The sequence below is a fragment of the Harmonia axyridis genome, chromosome 1 (assembly GCF_914767665.1).
Source record: "Harmonia axyridis chromosome 1, icHarAxyr1.1, whole genome shotgun sequence".
NCBI lineage: Eukaryota > Metazoa > Arthropoda > Insecta > Coleoptera > Coccinellidae > Harmonia > Harmonia axyridis.
In genome coordinates, this window is record NC_059501.1 from 29,179,657 (window position 1) to 29,188,170 (window position 8,514).

Consider the following 8,514-nt stretch of genomic DNA (forward strand, 5'->3'; position numbering starts at 1 on the left):
TAATACACCATTATAACCATTTGAAATTGTATAATTCCTATTGGAAAATCCTTTTTTTTCTTATTTGATGATGTATGCAATGCAGTGTACGGATATTTTAATTATACGTAATCCACAACATAAATTGTGAAGATTCAAATGTAGGTTGTATTTTCTAGATTTATGTAAAAACTTTAAAATTTAATAAAAGTACAATTAACTCGAATTCAATTCAAATCGAACTCAAAAATTTACATACAGTTCGATAAATTATTCAATTTTAATTGTAATTGAACATGATTAAACTGAAATGATTGATTGATTATCAAAATGATTTACTCAGTATCGACCATAAATTGAATTGACCTTCCGTACCCAACAACCTTAAGAACGTATGAAAATCAATTCCTAAAATGAATTAAGTATGACAGCAAACTATTCCTACCTATCTTTGAAGCATATTCATTTATGGATATTTATTCATCGGAGCGAAGGCATAATTTTTAAATTAAGCTCCTGACGAATGTATGAAATCACATTTGGCACAATTTTCACATTCACCTCGTAATTATATGCCCATCGTTGCAAAAGCGAAGTGAGCTGTTATTATATGCAAATGCAGTGGTGTCATATACCATGTCTATTTCGAAAATTTCAGCTAATCTGATCGCACGATCGTATACCAATCTGCATGTATATCTTGGTATCCTTGATGATTTAAGGTTTGAAAACACGATACCTATGATCATGACCGAATCTGGAATTGTCTTACAAACGACAATGAAAAATTAAAAGATGAAGAAGACATCAGTTTAATTAACCATTGAACATCAGAACAATGAATCATCAAAGTTGTTTCGTTTGCAGTTAAATATTGATATAGCGAACTGACGAACTTAGTAGAGAAGTTCTAGAGAAAAACTTTCACAATAAAAATATGTGATGGATTATAATGGTAATTGTCCTAGTGATTCCCCCTAATCGATGTGAGGGTTGCGATTTTTATATGTTATTGAAAGATTTCAGAACAAATAAGTAACAGAACTAGTGATAATAATAGTTGTTGAAAGAGTCTTCGACCGAGTTAGGCATGAATGATTTGCCTAAAATATGAGGATGATAGGTTAGGTAGTAACCAAAACCTGCCAAATTATAAGACCTGAGGTCCACGTCAAAATAGATTAGCAGACAAGTAGAAGTAGGAGTGCTCCAAGATTCAGTTTCAAGACCTTCACTGTACAACATAGAACATTCCAAAAAAACCAGATAACCTGTTAGCCAAAGATATATAACATGATAAATAAATTTCCAATAAAACTTGAAAAATAATCAAAAGTATCAGTTTTATACGGCAAATCAACCAAGTGCCTATCTATAATAATCTGTAAACTTCAGATAATTAAAATATTCGGTAGCCACCAAGGTCTTTGGATTTAACACCATTAGATTTTCATTTTTAAATTGATAAATGTTGTTCTTTAAATGTTTCGTTGAATGTCATCAAAGGAAAAAATCTAAAATCTGGTAAAAAAAGCGATTCTATTTGTTATAAAAATGATTATGGTTTACATTCGAAAAAACAAAAGTTTGTATTATAAATTCAAAACTAATGCGATAAAAATAAATTATTGTACCAATGGATTCTACGAAAAAAAGTGTGTGTAGGATGTTTTTGTTTTATGTTGATAACACCAATAATAAAGAAGAAGATATTAAAAACAACTAGTATATTTTGAGAGAACTCTATGGATGTTTATTTCATTTTAAAGAGGAAGGTTTGCCATTAATGATGGAAAACAATATGAACCGAATGGCCGCCATGGGTACAGTTGCACCAGCATATCCTCTTTATCACATTTTCCATGATCAATTCGCACATTTGCGGCTTTATATCCTCGATAACTTCTTTAAGTTCTTGAATCGATTATGGAGCGTTGACATAGACCTTATCTTCCACGTGGATTCAAAGAAAAAAAAGTCTAAAGGTATTAAATTACAAAATCATGGTGGACATTTGTGATCACCTCTTCGATCAATAAAACGCTTGGGAATCTTTCTTGCAAAACTGCGATTGTTTCGTTGATTGTGTAGCACTTAGCGCTTTCTTGTTGAAAACAAACGTCATCCACATCAATATCTTACAATTCTGGCCATGAAAATCATTAGTTCCCAAGATAGAAGAGGAATAGACAAACCTTATGGGTTTTCGTCAATACTACTGCAATATTCTCAGTTTTTACTTACTGATAAATGCTAAATGTTTTCAGCGGAACATATGTTTTTAAACCCATTTAGTTTTCGAAGCTTAGCATGCCTTACCGCCCTTTGTAACTTGTGGTGTGATAGGTAATTTTTCATCGATCGTATGCAGTGTCTTGTGAATGTGAGAATCTGATATATTACTTACTCATTGTTCATCGGTGTGGAAGAAATCCAGGAATTTATTGTAGGTAAAAATGTCCGAAAAAAAAAGAAACCCATTGGAAACGACTTTAGAAAGAAACGATTAGCAAAAACGCTAGAGAAATCGAAAATAGCAAATTATCGGTGAAGGTGACATTTTTTTGTTGGGGGGGGGGTTTATTGATACTTTCTCAGCAGGGGCGCCAAAAAATATTTGCTTCAGACGCCAAAATTGCTCGCGCCGGCTCTGCACACTAGTACCAATAGCCCAAATAATTCTTCCAGTTTCACTAACCACTATTGCTGGCCTAGAAGCTGTTTCACGACGACCCAAAAGTGCTCTAGTTTTCTGTGACTTCGAAATTTTTACCATTTTTGTAGTGAATTTGAATAATTTCAATGCAGTGTTGAAGCGTGTATCGTTCAAGTTTTAGTGATGACGCAGTTTTAATCGTTAAATGTCGAAAGATGCTTCATTAGTGACAGTTGCCCAGATATCAGACTATTAAAAATGAAACCTCTTTTTAGAAGCCCTTTCGATGCCCGAAACCTTAGCAGGTCAGATGTACCAAGTGGGTAGGTTGTGTTCTTCAAACTCGAAAACCCACATTGTTCGACCACTCATAAGATAGTTTGTCTTTGAGGATTATCCCTGCGTAATAAAAAAAATGCAATTTGATACGGGCATTACAAAATTGAAAAATTTATAATAATAAAATATTGTTTTTCTATAAGAATTTCTACCCAAGAATTACCAGAACAGAATAAAATAACTTAAAATCCCATCATATCATTAGAAATAACGGACCTAGAAATGAAGAAATTAATCGTTATAAATTTCACCTCGAAAAAATTCTACAAGAATAGCAATTGCCTTGAAACCACCATCGGACCATACTAGTCGTTATTTCCTGAACAGTCTCTTATATCTGCCATATATGGACCCAACTTCTTATACGCACTCTTAATGATAAAATACCAGTCGACAATTATCTTCCTGATCCCCACCGAGCCTCAACTCTAGTCTCCTCCCATGGACGCCAGGAGGGACTTATGGTACGCCAAGATCTCGAAGTGTATGTCCAAACGAGAGAAAATGCCCAACACGCTATAGGTACACGTTCGCGTCAGATGAAACAGGTAGATGAACATTTAGATTTCAATCTACCATTATGGCATAAACATAATTATTATTTATTCGCCCATGTTCGCCTTTGTGATTGACCACGGTTAATTCGAACTGTTACCAACGGACGTATCTACATCGTTAAATTCGTTATTAATTGCGATCTCTGCTGATGACACAATGTCATGTTATTTTATCACGACATACCTTCATTTTCGCTCATCAGTTTCATTGTGCGTTTTTCTTTTGGTGTCTTCCTTCTTCTGATGTTAAGTCGAAGTGTTTTGATCTATGTAGCCAATTAATTGTATGAAATCTACCTATTTTTTGTACACGTTTACTACGTTTAAAAAAAATGTTCAAAAATAGTTGCGTCCATTGATTAGATCTTGTTGGAGATAATTTGAACTTGGCATTTCTAGCACTTTTCTTTTTTTCCATAGGTATTGTTATTAAATACATAGAAAAAGTTAGTACTATATTAATGAATAAATCCCCATTTAGCAGGGGATTAGTTATCTTCAATAAACTACCTGAAAAGATCAAATATTGTAATAATTATAGAGAATTCAAAAAATGTTTAATGAGTTATATTTATGAAGAATTTAATTAAGTTAGTGGAATACATTTGTATTGTTTTCAATAGCCGAGTGCTAAATAAAGTTCATTATTATTATTATTATAAATATGGGAATTTTAAGGAATCGACAGCGGTATTCCTTTAAAACATTTCTTTCTTTTCAAGAAGCTTGATTACATCACATCGGCCTTAGGGCAGGTCCCTTCATAAGGCACCCCCTTATTTCTAGACATCTTGATACTTATTTACTCACCAAGCAGGCTTGAAAAAGATCGCAAGATGAAATGTTATGATAAAACAATCAAGAGTCATAATCAAGATTTAATTAGTCTCTACCTCAGAGTAATACACAGATAGAAGGAGCATATGCCATTTTCAGTATGCAAATTTTGTCTCTAACATGAACAATCAAATTTGGCATGAAGCGCGCGGAAATGAAAACATATCAGTGATATGATATTTCACTGAATTCGCGAGTTTCTCAACAAAGAACGCACTTCTTATTTCCCTTAGTTGATCGATCAACGTTTCATATTAACTCGAAATGTATTGAAATAAATACCTAAATATATCAGAAATTCAGAAAACGAATTTCAAGCGCGCCAAACGAAGTGAAAATACCGATGACACTATGAGAGCAAAATTTGCCAAATCTTGGATTTCAGTAGGTAGATACAGAAAATAATCAATATTCAGCTCTAATTCGACAATTAGGAAAAATATCGGATTCCAAATATTCAAATTTGCATATTTAATCGGGAATCACTCAAATAAATATATTTCATTCAATATAATACACATTCATAAAACAATAGAGTAAAATTGTGGATTTGAATATATATCACAATCCAACAACGTAATCTAACCATGTTGGGGACATTTAAAAATTGCTTATACTCCCTCTATCTATGTTTTTTACTCTATGGTCTCTAAAAATATTGGAATATAACTTGTAGAGGGTGTTCCAGCATCGACGCGACCCTCTATGACAGTTGGAATTTTCGAATTATTTTCGACCAGTATCATTAGGCTCCATTGGAGCTATACATTATCAACTTGTTTCTTACGGAACTCCTTGTTTTTATTGAATTTTCAGATTGCATGGAATAGATGATCCACGTTTGATCCAAGTTTCATGTGCATAAAACTTACCGTTTTTGAGATATTTCGATTTTCCATAAATTTGAGGGTCTTTTGAAACAATTAATCACTTTGAAATGAAAGGATTCATCTAAATGAGATACTAGAATAATGGAGGTAAGTTCTGACTTTTTGATAATCATTGAGAACTTTACTGGATGTTCAAAATGAGACAATTCATTGATGACTCATTCAAACGTTAATATCGGGCTCATTTCAAATGATTGTATTTTATTTTAAATTTGTCTATCAAATGAGAAATTAAAATATAGGGTGTCAGTAAATTAGTTGAATCAAATTACTTCCAACCTTCTCGTATTCACTTTCAAAATCTTTTTTGAATAAATACATTCCTTTTGGAGTTATGAGGTTTTTCCAAACACCCTCCAATTTATGAATTATCGAAATATCTCAAAAACGATGAGTTTTGAACTGTAACTTGCGTTCATTTATTCCATGCAATCTGAAAATCCAATAAAAACAGGGCATTTCATAAAAAAAAATACATTTAAAAAAAAACATTAAACATTAAAAAAACATTTAAACATTTTTGGAACACCCTGTGTATTTTCGAACAATTTGAGAAGTGGCTCATATGGAGCATCATTGGCTGAAACCTAGAACAACTAGATATAAATGTAACAGGTTCATTAGAGATTCCTTTATTACGTATAGGGTAAATCCGCATAGATGCCCCACTTTTTGAAATTGCCTCAAAATTTTGAAAATATTGATTTTATATTTATAATTTTTATTACTGTAGCAAATCTTATCATTTGGGATGAAATACTGTGGTTTTTTTTCTTGACCTAGTAAATGCAGATTTTACAGTGTTTTGCTTTTTGTGGAACGCTTCTTTCGAGGATAGATGCCTGCATAGGTTTGAATCGTTGCCCCACCATGAAAGTACTCAGACGGGGTCACATTACCAATGTGAACGAAAAACTCAACCAAATTTTAAAATATCTTCTATGTCTTAAGAAGCAATTGTCTCCAAAAACATGGATCGAATTGAGAAAAACAATTTGCATTTCTTCAATCTTCAAATTAAATTAAAAACAAAAAAACAAACTTAAGTGCTTAGAAGCATACTTAGTGAACCAGTACCTAAATTGACGTTAAAAAAAGGATTTATTACTATGTATTTCAAAGGTTCAACAATGGTAAATACTAACCTTTAAAACTTTGACGTTTTCTTGCAATTCTCTGCGGAAATTTTCACAAACACTAGCGGAAACCGTCCTCATCACACAAAAACCGTAGATAATCGAGGTTTAGGGTGACTGTGGCTCCTTCTTATAATATTAATTTTTAGTCAAGAGTTTAGGAAGTTAGGTATTTTAAAAATGTGGCATTTATCCCACTTGGGAGTCTATCAGGGTTTTACCCTACTGGAGGTACAAAAGGTATGTTGCGAGCATTCAACCAATTTTGAGTATTTGATAATGATAATGACATTTATTCATGATAAAAAAATATAAATATAAACATGACAATATCCACAGACGTATTATACAATTACTAATACAGTTTAATGACACTGAGCTATGCCTGTCCAAAACATACCTAATATCATTTTGAGCATGATTCTGATGGATGGAGTTGTGAATGAAGGTAAGTAAATGGTGCTTTTTTGGAGCTATAGAACTTTAAATTGCAATAAAACAACGGTGGATCATTCGATTGACATGAATTTTATTGATCCGCAAGATAATCTTGTGGTATTACATTTTAAATATGATTTCTGACATATGACAGCCACGGCTGGTTCGGCTGTAGTCCAATCTGGACGTCCAATTTTCGATGACTTTTTCCAACATTTGTGGCCGTATATCGGCAATAACACGGCGAATGTTGTCTTCCAAATGGTCAAGGGTTTGTGGCTTATCCGCATAGACCAATGACTTTACATAGCCCCGCACAGAAAGTAGTCTAGCGGTGTTAAATCACAAGATTTTGGAAGCCAATTCACAGGTCCAAAACGTGAAATTAGGCGGTCACCAAACGTGTCTTTCAATAAATCGACTGTGGCACGAGCTGTGTGACATGTTGCGCCGTCTTGTTGGAACCACAGCTCCTGGACATCATGGTTGTTCAATTCAGGAATGAAAAAGTTAGTAATCATGTCCCTATACCGATCACCATTGACTGTAACGTTCTGGCCATCATCGTTCTTGAAGAAGTACGGACCAATGATTCCACCAGCCTATAAAGCGCACCAATCAGTCAGTTTTTCTGGATGTAACGGTGTTTCGACATACACTTGAGGATTAGCTTCACTCCATATGCGGCAGTTTTGTTTGTTGACGTAGTCATTCAACCAGAAGTGCACTTCATCGCTAAACAAAATGAAATAGACGTAGTGCGCGATACGTATTCCGCACAGAACCATTATTTTCGAAATAAAATTGCACTATTTGCAAGCGTTGTTCAGGCGTGAGTCTATTCATGATGAATTGCCAAACCAAACTGAGAATAAATCACTTGACAGCTGTTAAATCGGTCGCCATCTTGAACAGTAATGCCAACTTAAAGTTATATACCTCGAAAAAAACACCCGTTATAACTATGACTGCCCATAGCTTTGGCCCAAACTGATCCCACATAGGCTCGTAAATCCAAAGTCGCTTTGCTAAGTAGAAGGGGCGCGACAAGTTTAGTCTGAAGTAGTGAAGTAGGTAGTTACAATAGATGCCATAATGGGGAAGCTCATCTATATTCATACTTGCAAGAATTTAGTGTCCTTCACCTTCACCGAAAACTTTTCATGTACCTACACGAAATTGTCAACAACGAGGGAGCTGATGAATTTTCAAAACCAATAGAAAAAATGGCATCAAAATGGACTAGTTTTCATTTTTTTGTTAAGGATTATTTCTAAAAATTTAAGTAAAATGAAACAAAAATGTGGAAGAATCATTGAAATATCTCTAGAAATGAGAAAAGTTATGGGACTTTGAAGTTGCGCTTGGAAGAATAATTTCATAGTACGTGTAAGTGGCGTGACGTCACACACTAAACGACTGGTATTCGCAGAGTGCTTACGAATTCATAGGTGTACAATCACTTGTGCCGTTCGTGTCGTGTTTTGTTCGTTACACGATGGCTGAAAGAACTTACTATATACATACATATAAATTACTTTTTTCTCTTTTTACTTTTTACTCCTCACATAAATGTGTTTTGCCATTGATAGACTTCAACAACCAGTACTCAACTACAAACTGTTTATGAAACGTTTTTTAAAATAAATCGTCGTTATAAGTTGAACCATGATGAAGCAAAC